The sequence below is a fragment of the Chiloscyllium punctatum genome, chromosome 31 (assembly GCF_047496795.1).
Source record: "Chiloscyllium punctatum isolate Juve2018m chromosome 31, sChiPun1.3, whole genome shotgun sequence".
NCBI lineage: Eukaryota > Metazoa > Chordata > Chondrichthyes > Orectolobiformes > Hemiscylliidae > Chiloscyllium > Chiloscyllium punctatum.
Genome location: NC_092769.1, coordinates 43383407 through 43397513, shown reverse-complemented (window position 1 = coordinate 43397513; position 14107 = coordinate 43383407). Strand labels below are relative to the sequence as shown.

At 38.2% G+C, this 14107-nt stretch overlaps 1 long non-coding RNA gene across 11 annotated transcripts in view; it reads left to right on the top strand.

Annotated features, from left to right (window-relative positions):
* Positions 1-5506, top strand: part of LOC140456947 (uncharacterized) — a 62792-nt gene extending 57286 nt beyond the window's left edge. For all 11 annotated transcript variants that reach the window (XR_011953268.1, XR_011953273.1, XR_011953274.1 and 8 more), the window contains one exon: positions 194-5506. This is a non-coding gene — a long non-coding RNA (uncharacterized lncRNA). The remainder of the gene's footprint in view (positions 1-193) is intronic.
* Positions 5507-14107: the final 8601 nt, after the last annotated feature.

The window sequence follows — 14107 nt, the reverse complement described above, 5'->3', positions numbered from 1 at the left end:
CAAACCCGTTTGGAAATATTGAATCACTTAATGTGTCAGTGTTCTAAAATAGATTACCAATTCATTGTTAGTCCAACAATCACACAGTAATTTAATTTAGGTTTTGTAACAAATATCGTGAGATTCACATTTCAATTTAAATCATTATTTCATAGTGCCAATTTTACTAAGAAAAAATTATCTTTTATTCCAGGTCAACACAACCACAAACCAAGCAATGATCCGTCATCCAACACTGACAGGAAATATCGGATATCTTCTCATTTGAATGTTCACAGAAATCATTGGATTCATATTCAGCCTTACAAATGAAGATACATCTGATTGTTTTCGACTCCAATTCTACATGTTGCGGATTGTAATATGACATTTCTAATCATTTTAAGTTTACAGTGACTAGTTTTAACACTAATTGTTACTTATATCTAATATGTAATCATTGATCAAATCAGTATAGTCGGCTTTAAGTGTGGAATTAAGTCTCAGTGACGTAAGCATATTGCATGGTACAGTTTCCTAATGGTAGCGAATGTTGATTTTTATTTTAATGCTGAAATCCTTATTGATTTGCTGCTGTAGGGAAGCCCTGAGCAGCCTGCCTTGGAATTAAAACACAAAATGGTGGAGGGGAGATAAATAAGACCAACAGTGTGTTTCAGTCTTAAGTTAAAAAAAGAACATTTTGTACAATCCTACTCCAAGTCCATAAGCATGCAATTCCAGACAGTCATATTCCAGATAGTGATAAGAGAATGCAGGCACACAGAAAAATGACCAACCCTGACTTTCATTAATGAAAGAATAATTGTCCCAGTGAATGAATAAACACCAACTGCAGGATAGAGCCCAGCTAACTTCCACAGCGGCTGTCAGGGAAACAGGCAGGGTTTGATTGTCAGAAATAGTTACTATTTTAAAATTGCTCAGAACATTTAAGACTTTTCTAATTACATATTCTTGAGAATTGTAAATAAGGCATAGTGAGAGGCCCAAAGGACTGCAGAAATTAATTTTGTAATGTGAGGAAATAAAATGCACAGAGATCCCAAGGCCTGGAGATTATAGCACCTGTAAAACACCATGAACCAATAGGAAATTCGGGCTATCCATATTGATGTTCATCCAAGAATAGGTGTTCTACAGGATTGGGTGTCTGTATCATGATGGAACGACTGTAACCACATTGCATGTGGACATTGTAATACAGAAGGTGTGTAAAAATACTGCTTTTTACTGTACACATTAGTGTGTCATGGACCTCCCTTCCTAGATTGGCCTCGGGGGGATGATCCCTGCATTAACTGATTGCAGCATGAGTAAACATCTTCCACTTGCCTGAGTTCGGCCTATCTCCTCAGTCTTCATTCCCTGTCAGGGGAAATCACTCCTACAGCTATGGTGACATTTAAATTCAATACAAACACTTATTATCTGTGAAATTATTCCTTGCAGAGCGATATCATTTTCATGTTAATTTTTTAAATTTTTGTTTTCAAGAAAACAATGGAGGAACATCCATTTGTTATTTAGTTCAACTTATACTAAATTTTAAATTATTGACAGGACTACACATGGGGGTGGCGGGGGGAAGAACGATTCTTCAGCTCAAATGTCACATTAAGTGACAATTTCCATTTTTCAAATCATGTGACCTCCAAAATGATATTTATTTTAATTTCATTTTGAGGTAGTTTTATTTTCTTCCAACATTAGTTGTCAATGAACAATAATCACACAATTATTAGTTTTTTTTGCTACAAAATGACTCCCTGTACCAAATGTCATTGACTCTATGTTTAGTGCATAATAATACCCACTTTCCCATCCTCATTATTTTCTTCCGAGTTCTGACATTTATCTAAACATTTATCATGATAAAAGTTACATTAATAAAATAGACATGAACCAACCAAAAAAAAGTTGAACGATGTTCAATTGTTGCTGAGATTTTTTAATTATTAAAGCCACGTTTTATATTTTAATTTTCAGTTTATTTATCTTAATGAATAGACAATCGACATCAGAGCAAAGTGCATTCAAAATATTAAGTCAATTTATCTATCAGGATTTTAGAAACAATTATCAATTACAATAATTACGCAATACTTTAACTTAGGCTTTATAACAAGTACAATGTGCTTTTAATACCTTCCATATTTCTTCGTGTGAGTGCTACAACATTAAAACTTGTTTGATAAGGCCAATACGCCCACAAAAGACCAATAATTGCCATTGCAACATCATTTGTAAGTATCTGACTTTTGCTCATTTGAAAGATCACAGTCTTCTCAGCCATTGAAATTCAGAGAACACCAGTTAATTTACACTGCAATATTTCTCTTCATTTCTGAACATTACTCAGTGGAATAGTAAGAGGAGATACCTCATTATTCTTAAATTCATTAATAAAATATTTCAAATCGATTTGTTGCCAAAACCTAATAATTGTTCAATTCGGTAAGGGGTGTACATGTGGAACTATGTTTTCATATAATAACTAATGCAAGGACATTGCAATGCACGATCACTCAATCATTCTAAATATTGCTTTTCATTTTAACCTTGGAAACACTTTTGAATTGATTTGATTAGAAATCACTTCAATGTTAACATTTATTGTGTTTTTAATCACAATAACAATTGAATATTTTTCACGTGCAAAATCATTGAAATCCCCATGAATTTTTTGAAGCACACAAAAAAGGGTTGGCATCTCTCTTCTTTCATTAAACAACCACAGGAAATGGTGACTTAGAAATCGTGTATTTTAGAAAGAATGAAAGTTGTCTTCAGCTGAATAGGCACATTGATTGACCAATTCATCATTTTGTTCCAATTTACGTGTAGATCAAAAGCATTGTAATTTGCATTTCTGAAAATGTGGAACTTATGAACATATAGAATAATTATATTCATTTTTATTTATAATGCACAGTAATCACACAATTCTGTCAAGTTGTCGTTCCACAAGTGATCATAAAAATCATGTTAAATTAAGACATTTGTTAACTCCCATCATTATTGTAAATTACTACTGAATTTTCAGAAGATTGTACACAGTATCCAACCATTTAATTCCAATCCAATTATCGCAATAAACATCTGATTAGTTTTCAGCCCTGCCCAGCCTGGTTGGGAATGTTATGAAGGAATCTAGTGCAACTCTGGTCGTGTATCTGTTACCAGACCAGAGTTGTCTGGTCGTGTCTCTGTTACCAGACCAATTTCAATTCCCACCTTGCACAGAGCTGTGCCAGAGCAGCTCTGATTGTTGAGAAGAAAATATCTAAGAATCGAATGAATTGCCTTTCAATTCAACATGAGATATGTTTTCATTTGTTGTTCATTCCAATAATCACAGTATCTGCTATATATATTCTTCAGTCCGCTAATAACAGAATGTATCTAATTACACTCAATCAATATTCTTTGCAAAATATTTGATAATGTTGCATTCACAAAGATGAAATATGCAAAGTAAAGATAGAACTTGATGCTTCAAAGGTATAAATATTAGAAAAAAATTAAGTTATTCTTCAGTTAAATAAACAAATGCCACTTCCTACTATATATCAATTTTTAGTTATTGATCTGTTTATGAGTTGTCTGAAATTTGTTTTTAGTTTTCCATTCATCTATTTATATTGAATGTACGATTGAAATGTTCTGAAAATATCCGAGTGCATTCATTTGAAAATTGAATTTGCATATTTCTCTCTAATCCAGTTTATTGCATGATGACTTAACAGTGTTTTGTTCAGCAAACCTCCTGAATTCCGAAAAATTGTCTAATCTTAAATAAGATCTTTCACACCCAGTTATCAGTCTGTTCCTAATTCATGTAAATATCTAAATTTATTGAAATCAATGTTCACACAAAACAGTGCACATAAAGCGACACAAAGATATTCATCATCAGCTGATTACTATTCAGTGGAATAACCTGAGTAAGTATCTTATTGTTCCTAGGACAAATGACAACAATAAACATTTATTTACTATTCTATGCAGTTAATGCAATTGAGGTGCTATATTTCAGCTCAGTCGTTAATGTTGATTTATATTGTTTAAACCAATAATTCTATTTTATCACAGATATTGACTATACTACAATAATGTTGTAAAGCAAATCTTTGTCAATCTAACAATCTTTAAGCTCCTTTTTTGTTGTGTGTGTACTAGAGACAATTCAAATTATAACCATTTTTATTACAAATTGAACAAATACTGCATTTTAAATTTGTGAACTTCCCACATTTTTGCAAAAGGGTTAGCCTTCACTGTATATGTCACATTTAAAAACCTGCTATTTCAAATAATGAGTGCTACAAAATGATTATTGTTTTCATTTCATTGTGAGAAAAGAACTGCTTTGACCATGTTGATTTTTTTGGCATTTCTATTCCAACATTATTCATCATTGTACAAAAATGACAATATTATTAAAATCACATATACGCTACATGTCATTGACTACATTGTTCAGTTTCAAGCTCACTTTCATGACTTACGAATTCTCTTCCTAATTCTGACACAAATCTTTCAACATTGATCATAATATTGATCATTTAATTGATGTAACATATCTCTACAAGGAATCCGTCTAATGGAAATTCACAATTCTTGTATTACGTACATTTTTTACTTAAAAAAAGAATTTTGCTCAATAATCACTGAATGGCTCATTTTTCTTCCATCCATAAAGCTAGGTACAATGTTTTATGCCTCAATTTACTGATCTTAATAAATATCCAATCAACATCACAGCAAAATGCTTTTGAAATATTGATTCATTTTAATTCTTCAAAATACAGCATTCATTATCAAGTCATTGCCATTACAATAATGGCACAATTATTTTTAAATAAGTCTTTTGAACACATACAATGAGATTCACATTTAGATTTAATCTATTATTTCTGAGTACTAATAGTACAGTATGAAAATGCCTTTATTTTTCAGGTCACCTACCCCACAAAGGAACCAATGACTTCCCATCCAACGTCATTGCAAGTATCTGATGTTAGCTCATTTGAATGATCACGGTCATCTCAGTCTTAAAATTCAGGAAAATGTAATTACTTTTAACTGAATTAATTCCAGTTCATTTCCAGACATTGCTCAATCACTTGCAAAAAGAGATTATTCATTATTCTTTAATGCATTGACAGACTTTGATAATTCAATTGTTGCTGATGTAGAATAAAAATAATAATTCAATCTAGTAGGTCGCGCAAATGTGGATTTACGGCACAGTATATGAACCACTGCAAATGTATTGCAGTGCACAATCTCTCAATCATTGTAAATATCAATTTTTATTTTATCTGTTGAAACATAGTTGAATTCAATTGATTATATTTGACTTCAATGCTCACATTTATTGTGTTTGTAATCATAATACAGCTTACGGATGTTTCATGCAACAAAATCAAATGAAAAAGAATTAACATCTCTATTCTTTCATTCAACAATGGCAATAAATTTTCATTTTTTAAATTTTGAACATTTTGGAAAGAAGGGATGTTGTCTTCAGTTGAATTCTTGCAATGACTCAACTAATTCACAGTGTCCGCTACTTATTCTCTTTGGGTTCCTATGAAAAGAAGTTAACTAGTTATTCTGGTTGTAATTTCCTGGAAAATATTTGACAAATGTTGTGGTTTTAAAGCTGACAAGACTAAGTGCTCGTAAGTCATCAGTTATTTTGTTAGAAACAGCTTGATTCAAACATTTCGAACACAGACACACACATACACACACACACACACACACATTGTTATTCTGCTGTGTAACAAGAGGGAAAACAAGTCGCTTTCTTCGGCATTAAGTAAATATATGCCACTTCCAATTATTCATTAGTCAGCTAATTACCTACATTTGTCATTAAAAATTGCAATTCGTCGAAACATTGTTATGAACTTTGATCAAATTAAACTTTTAATTATTGTTTATTCATGAATTGGCGGGATTTTGTATTTTTTATTTTCATTACACCTATTCGTATTGAATGCAAGATTGACATTCTTTGACAATGCCGGAGAGTGTTCATTTGAAACTTGTTTTTGACGTATCTTTCACTGATTTTACTTATTGCAAAAGATTACATGGTACCTCAGTGGTTAGCAATACTGGCTCACAGCGCCAGGGACATTGGTTTGATTCTCTCCTCGGTGGACTGTGGGGACTTTGCACGTTCTCCCCAAGTCTATGTGACTTTGCTGTGGTGTCCTCCCACAATCCAAACATGTGCAGGTTAGGTGAGCTGGCCATGCTAAAATGCACATTGTGTTCAGGGATATGTGTATTAGTCAGCAGTAAATATGAAGAAATATGATTGGAAAAAGTGTTTGGGTGGGTTACTCTTTGGAGGGTCATTTTATTCAAACAAATGGCCTGTTATCGCACTGAGGTAACAGGGATGCTTTCGTGGCATCGCTAGTATTAAGGTGCAGCCCGAGATATAAGCCATGTTGGAACTGAAACGGAGGAATCTCCAGAGAGGCTGCAGAATGACATCGCATCCATTTGAGTTTCTTTAAATCACTGACGAGCAGGAAAATGTAAACGGCGAGGGCGAGTGGGGAAGTGAGGAAGTTGCAGCTCTGGTGAAAGTCCAACGGTCCTTCTGAGAGTGTAATTTCTTTCATTGCTGTTGCTGATTGAATGAGCCACTAACGTGCGAACTGCTCCAAAATATGATTCAGAACCTCTGGTGCCAATTCTCGCAAGTTGAATAACGACAGACACCTTCCAAATGAAGCCTTTCACAGACGACTTTGGGGTACATTTGACAGACAGACAAGTTCAGGAATCCGTGGTGCGCTGTGACACCAGCGCATCAGCTTCTTCCCTGCCTTTGAACCGAGCCGCGTGCGCAAGGAATGCGAATGCGGTAATGCTTTTCTTGGACGGATCAGAAGGGGGTAACTACACTCTCAAACAGAATGGCATATGATCAGAACCAGGTTGGAGAAAAACTTTACAATGCTTTGCACTGTTAGTAAATGGAAAATGGAATTGCATTGCATTGCACTACGAGAGAAGATTTATTCAAGCAAACTCGAAAGCAGGTTTGCACATGGGAAAGCAAGCAAGAAAGCTCCGTTCTTGTCTGTCAAAGGCTGCAGTTGAAGAGCAAAGCAGTTTCTGCCCAGTTTCGGACTGGGGACCTTTCGCGTGTAAGGCGAACGTGATGACCACTACACTACAGAAACAAGCCTCGGTCAGCCCCGCTGGAGGTCAGTGGCATACAGCACTGAAAGTTGAAGCCATTCTACCTTTCACCTTTCTGTTTCCATGAGCTCGTTGTTTAATGGGACTTGTTTAATTTTGGCTATGTGGTGAGCATGGACGAGATACACCGAAGTATCTGTTTCCACGCGGTGTACCCCAATAACGTTGTGTTGCTTACACCTGCTTTAAAGAATTTCGTGTTTGCGGAGCTTACCGTCGCAGTCTGTGGCAAAATCATTTAGTCTGTTCGACTGCTCACGGGAAAGGTAATATTGTGAAACACTGCAGAAACGAATGACACCCTTAATTTTGCTCCGACTGACCATACTCCGTGAAAGTTTCCCAGATTCTCAGTTAAGGATTTTTGCAGCTGGAAGTTACCTCAGAAACCCTGTTAATTCGTAATGGATTGAGCGAATCGCAAAACAGAAAGCATTTAACACGGAACACAAACAAAACTGGAAAACCAAATGCATTTTCAGACACAGCGAGCATGAATGCTAAATGTGAGACAGTCCGGGGGCATGAGCCATAAAGTAATCACACAACTAACAACAGGGCAATTCCAAACTACTCTTTCAAACATACTGGAGCCTGAGTGCACCACCACTTCCCAGACAATGCTGCAAAGAGACAAAGAAAGAACATAATAAGAATGGGCCATAAAAAGTGAATTTCACCAATCACAGTCTCGATTAGATTACCTTTCCCTTCCGATGACTCCAGGACGGAAATGATGGAAGTGGGAGAAATTCAATAACATATGACATCGAAATAGATTGGAACGATTTTCTCATTGGCCAGAAAACCAAATAACGACGAGTCGACTCACCGTAGGACTCTGTTTCGCAACAGCGATGAAATAACAGTCTCCATTCGGTTCCAGTAAAAGCTCAACTTGCCTGGAACTGAAAGCAACAGTAGAGCTGCTTGCGATTTTCCTTGCGGGAGGCGAACACGATCATGACAGCACAGACACTTTGGAAAATTCGGCACTTTCCCACACCGCAGTCAATTCCCCGGGAAGCAAATCCATTTTTCTTCTGTTTTAAACAGAAATGCAGCAGGGATTGAAACAGCCTTTTAACAAGCTGTGCCTTTGGAGCTGTTCAGCAGAAACAGCAGCGGTGGGATTCGAACCCACGCCTCTGTCGAGGCGGGAGCCTTAATCCAGCGCCAATGTTTTGCACTGTAAGTAAATGGAATTGCATTACATTTCACAACGAGAGCAGATTTGTTCAAGCAAATTCGAAGGGAAGGTTTGCACATGGGAAAGCAAGTAAGAAAGCTCCGTTCTTGTCCATGTAAAAGGCTGCCGTTGAAGAACAAAGCAGTTTCTGCCCAAATTCGAACTGGGGACTTTTCGCGTGTGAGGCGAACGTGATGACCACTACACTACAGAAACAAGCCTCGGTCGTCCCCTTATTAGCCATGTGATTGCATAAAGGGTCTGTACTGAGTTGTAATGGTCCATTTTCTATGATTCTTACTCCCTGTATTATCCGAGCAGTTCCATATTGGGCCTGTACTGCGGTGTAATGTTCTATGTTCTCTGAGACTAACTTCCTTTTTTAGCCGAGCGGTTCCACGAAGGGCCTGTATTGCGCTGTAACGCTACATGTTCTATGAATCTAACTCCCTGTATCAGCCGAGCAGTTCCATATTGGGCCTGTACTGCACTGCAATCTTGTATGTTGTATTTGTCAAACATCCTTTATTAGCCGAGCAGTTCCACGAAGGGCCTGTACTTCGTGATAATGCTCCATGTTCTTTGAATCTAACTTCCTGTATTAGCTGAGCGGTTCCATATAGGGCATGTACTGCGCTGTAATGTTCTATGTTGTATTCGTCTAATGTCTGGTGTTAGACAAGGGGTAGCATAAAGGCCTGTACTGCACTGCAATGCTCCATATTCTGTGAGTGTAACTTCCTGTATTAGCCGAGCAGTTCCATAAAGGGCATGTGCTGTAATGCTCCATGTTCTATCTTCTGGTTATCCTAGACCAGTATGGGCCGAAGGTGCTTTCTTTATGCTGTCAGACTCGATGACTCTATGATTCTATGACATTTCCTTTCCCAGATAATGACCTGATAAGGCACTGCAAAGTGTCAAAGTGGTGGAGATAGGCCTTTTCATGAGTTTTTATGATGTACAACGAGTGATGGTTTCATCTGGGAATCTGTTATTACAAGAACCAGTTTTGATCGGCTCTATCTCAGTATCAAGTCCACACAGTGAGAGGATGGTGAGGACTATATTCATGACGGTCCCCACAAGTTGATCTTGGGGCCTGTAGGAATCCTAACAAGTATGCTGACCAGTGAATGTTGGCTTTCAGTTATTGGAGTTTAAAAACAATTTGGCTGATTTCGCAATGAATGTATCAAGGAAAGGGTACTCCATTTCAGTGGTGAATTTTAGCATCAGGTGGCGATCATCGAGCTTTATAAAGAAACTCTTTAATGCAGATTCAAATGTCGCAAACATGTCATCTACATGTTGAAGATATGCAAATGGATAGAGGCTAGGTATCATGCCATCAGAGATGTGTTTTGCATGGTTACCAATAAAGATGTTAGGAAGAGTTTTCCCTCGAGAATATCCCATGGCAACACTATCTATTTGGTCAGACACGTTGTTATTGGAACTGAAGTCAACTGCACAAGGTGCTCAGTTCATGTGTATCATAGACTCCCAACAACGTGGAAACAGGCCCATAGGCTTAAGAAGTCCACACCGATCTTCCAGACAGTAAGCCACCCAGACCCATTCTCCTATTACTCTACATTTATCCCAGACGAATGCACCTAACCTGGAACACTATGGGCAATTTAGCACAGCCAATTCACCTAACCAGCACATCTTTGGATTGTAGGAGGAAACCCATGCAGACCTGGGGAGAGTATCCAAAGAGACACGGGGGACAATATTCACACAGACATTTACCCAAGGCTGGAATTGAACCCAGAACCCTGGTGCTGTGTTAACCAGGAAGCCATGATGCCACCAGAAAGGAAAAAAGAGATGATGTTTGGTGAACACTGAATCAGACACAAGTGGTATGTCTGAATTTCAATGGCTTATTTGAACTGTAATAATAATAAGCTGGCAATGTTGAAAGAGCACGTGGGCATGTTGTCACTCTCAGAACGTAGCTCTCATGTGGTCTTCGTAATCATGAGGGACTCCTTCACTGTGCATGTGGAAAACTCATTTAGATATGATTATAATAGTTTCACAAAGTATTCAGCCAATTCAGGCTGTGCAGATTCAGTAACAGATATGATAGGACAGAAAAGGGACATCGATTTTACATGTCATGGGGAACCCAGACTTGGTGGGTGCAGTGAACCGTGAGAACAATTTCTATCATTGGCATCATTCGGCAGGTTACCACCTTCAAACACGCAAGATCAACAGCTGGGTGCATCTGCGCATGCGTTAGAAGCAACAAATATAATTCCGCAGGACCCTGGTTCATGTAGGCAAACAGAATTTTTACAGACATTGCACTTATTCGATAAGAAATGCATCATGGAGACAACCAACCACTGCTGTATCCCCATGCTGACACCCCGACCAATCAGAGTCCACCTATCGGGTCTGAGAATTAAGATTGACGGCTAACTGTTTTTGCTGCAATGCCATTTTAATGATGAGCTAGCCAATCAGCATCACCTTTCACATTTCAACTCCTTTTGCAATGTTTTCGAAACAATAGAACTGGTTGCCACCTGTACGTGAGCAATATTACTGATATAGTTTGCTTGAAAGTCTGGGATTACAGTTTGGGATAAGGTTGATCACTTTTTGTTGCCTTAGAAATTCACCGTAAACAGAGTGGCTAGAAATTTGGTGAGTTCAGTGAATCTCTTTCTAAAAGTTCAAATTTGTTTGACTTTGAGACATAACAGCTTAGCTTTAATAAACATTCATTAGTGCACAAAACCCATCCATTCTGCAGCCGAGCTTTGAAACTGTTCTTTTAAGAAATCACCACAATTACAGGAATACTGTGAAGTTCAGAGACACAGAAAAAAACTACACCAACAAAATTTATGCTGGGAGAAAGTGAGGACTGCAGAGGCTGGAGATCAGTGTCAAAAAGTGTGGTGCTGGAAAAGGAACAGATGGTCTTGAGGAAGAGCTTATGTTGGAGACATCGACTCTTCTCATCAGATGCTGCCTGACTGGCTATGTTTATTTAGCTCCACACTTTTTGAACAAAATTATCAATTATAAATTCCACAATTTACATCCCACAGGACCTCAAGTAGTAATCAATGTCATGTTACAGTGCAGAAGGTGGCGGTTTGGCACATCGTTTCTGTTCCAGTTTGTTAAATGTTATCTTTTTTATTAATTTGTGGGATGAGGGTGTTGTTGTCTCAGCCAGCATTTATTGGCCATCCCTAATGGTGCAAAGAGCAGTTCAGATTCCACCACATTGCTGTGGGTCTGGAAAAACATGGAGACCAGACTAGGTAAGGATGGCAATTTCCTTCCCTAAAAGCCATTCCAGAATAAGTTGGGTTCTTCAAACAATCAGCGATGGATTCATGATCATGATTACTCTCATACTTGCAGAATTTTCTGAAATTCAAATTCTATCATCTGCCATGGCAAGATTTGAATCTGGGTCCCCAGCACATTACCTGGGTCTCTGGATTAGCAGTCCAACGATAACATCACTGGGTCATCGCTTGACCTGCAATATTAGATTATACAGAATAGCACTTATTCTCTAAACTGCAGTGAACAGCAGTCCCTGTGTATGCTATACTAAACAGCAATTTCTGAGTATATGAAACAGAAGTCCCTGTGTGTATTACAGAGAGTAGCTGTCCCTGTCTGTATTATAGAGAAGAGCAGATCATGTGCATATTGCCGAGAACATTTGTTCCCATGTATTTTCTAACCCTTTCAAGTTTCATAACATGCTTTGAAGAGAAAGAAAGCCTGATATGCAACACAATAATCCAAAAGTAGCCCAACCAATGTGCTGCACAGCTGCAATATGACCTCTCAACTCCCATATTCAATGCTCTGTCCCATAAAGGAAAACATACTAAACACCTTCTTCACTAACATATCCATCTGTGACTCCCCTTTCAAGGAACTATGAACCGTGTTCCAAGGTCTCATTGGACACTCCCCAGGACCTTACCATTAAGTGTATAAACCCAGTCCTGATTTTCCTTTCTAAAGTGCAGTACCTCTCATTTACCTAAATTAAACTTCATCTGCCACTCCTCAGCTCAGCAGCCCATCTGATCAAGATCCTGTTATACTCTGAGGTAACCTTCATCGCTGTCCACTCCACCTCCAATCTTGGTGTCATCTGCAAATTAATAAATATACCTCTTATGCTCACATTCATATAATTTATATAAATGACAAAAAGCAGTGAACCCAGCACCAATCCCTGTGGCACCCCAATGGTCACAGGGCTTCAGTCTGTAAAACAAACCTCCACCACCACCACCATCTGTCTTCTAATTTCAAGCCAGTTGTGTATCAAAATGGCTAGATTTCCCTGTATTCCATGTGACCTAATTTTGCTAACCAGGCCACCATGAGGGAGCTTGTCAAAGCCTTCATCAATCCTCTTTGGTGATTCTTCAAAATACTCAATCCAGCTTGTGAGACATGATTTCCCATGCACAAAGCCACATTGACTATCCCTAACCAGCCCTTGCTTAACCGGATGTGTGTAAATCCTATCCCTCAGGATCCCTCCAATAACTTGCCCACAACTGATGTCAGGCTCACCGGTCTATAGTTCCTGAGAATAGCAGGGTATAGCATAGAGAACAACAGTCCCTGTGAAAACAGAGAACAGCAGTCACATTGTATAATGCAGAGAACATGAATCCCTGTGTCTAATATAGAGAACATGAGTCCCTATGTATAATACAGAGAATAGCAATCCCTCTGTCTATTATCAGTGCATGGGTAGAATATAGAGAACAGCAGTACCTGTGTATAAGAAAGAGAACAGCAGTTCCTGTGTCTTATCTGGAGAACAGCAGTACCTGTGTATAATATGGACAACAGCTGTCCCTGTGTATCATATAGAGAGCAGCAGTCGCTCTGTCCAATGTAGAGGTCAGCAGTTCTTTTCCCTGCGGTGGGGGGTCCAGAACTAGAGGGCATAGGTTCAGCATGAGAGGGCAGAAAAAAATCAACAGGATGTAAGGGGCAACTTTTTCATGCAGAGGGTGGTGCATGTATAGAATGAGATGCCAGAGGAAGTGGTGGAGGCATTTAAATTAAATTAAACTAAATTACAGCATTTAAAGGGCATCTGGTTGGATATATGAACAGGAAGGATTTAGAAGGATATGGACCAATGCTGGCAAATGGGACGAAATTAGGTTAGGATATCTGGTTGCCATGGACGAGTTGGGCTGAAGGATCTTTTTCTGTGCTGCACATCTCTCTGACTCTGTGCCTTAAATACATCAGATCTTTGCTTCACATTGTTCTTAAAATCTCTCATTTAATACATCAAAGTGACTCTCATCATCATCAAAATCCGAACTGTTGATTACTTCAATAGCTTCATGTTCTCCCTTTTGTTTTCTGAAATGCCGTTTGCCATTAGGTAGAGCTGGTGGGTAACTTTGTAAAACTTCTGTTGTTGGGAATTGGAGTTGGTGGGAAGAGGCAGCATGTACCGGGGATGAAGTGACAACATTAAGAGTGAGTGCTGAACATAACACGCAGAAAGACTCAAACGAATCGGATGGTAGAACAAGCTGATTAGCACGAAGGCAAGTCTGACTTGACTAACCGAAAGCTTTCCGCATTCGGATCATAAAGAATACAACATATAAAAAATAAATCTACTGTTCGCCTTTTTTAGTG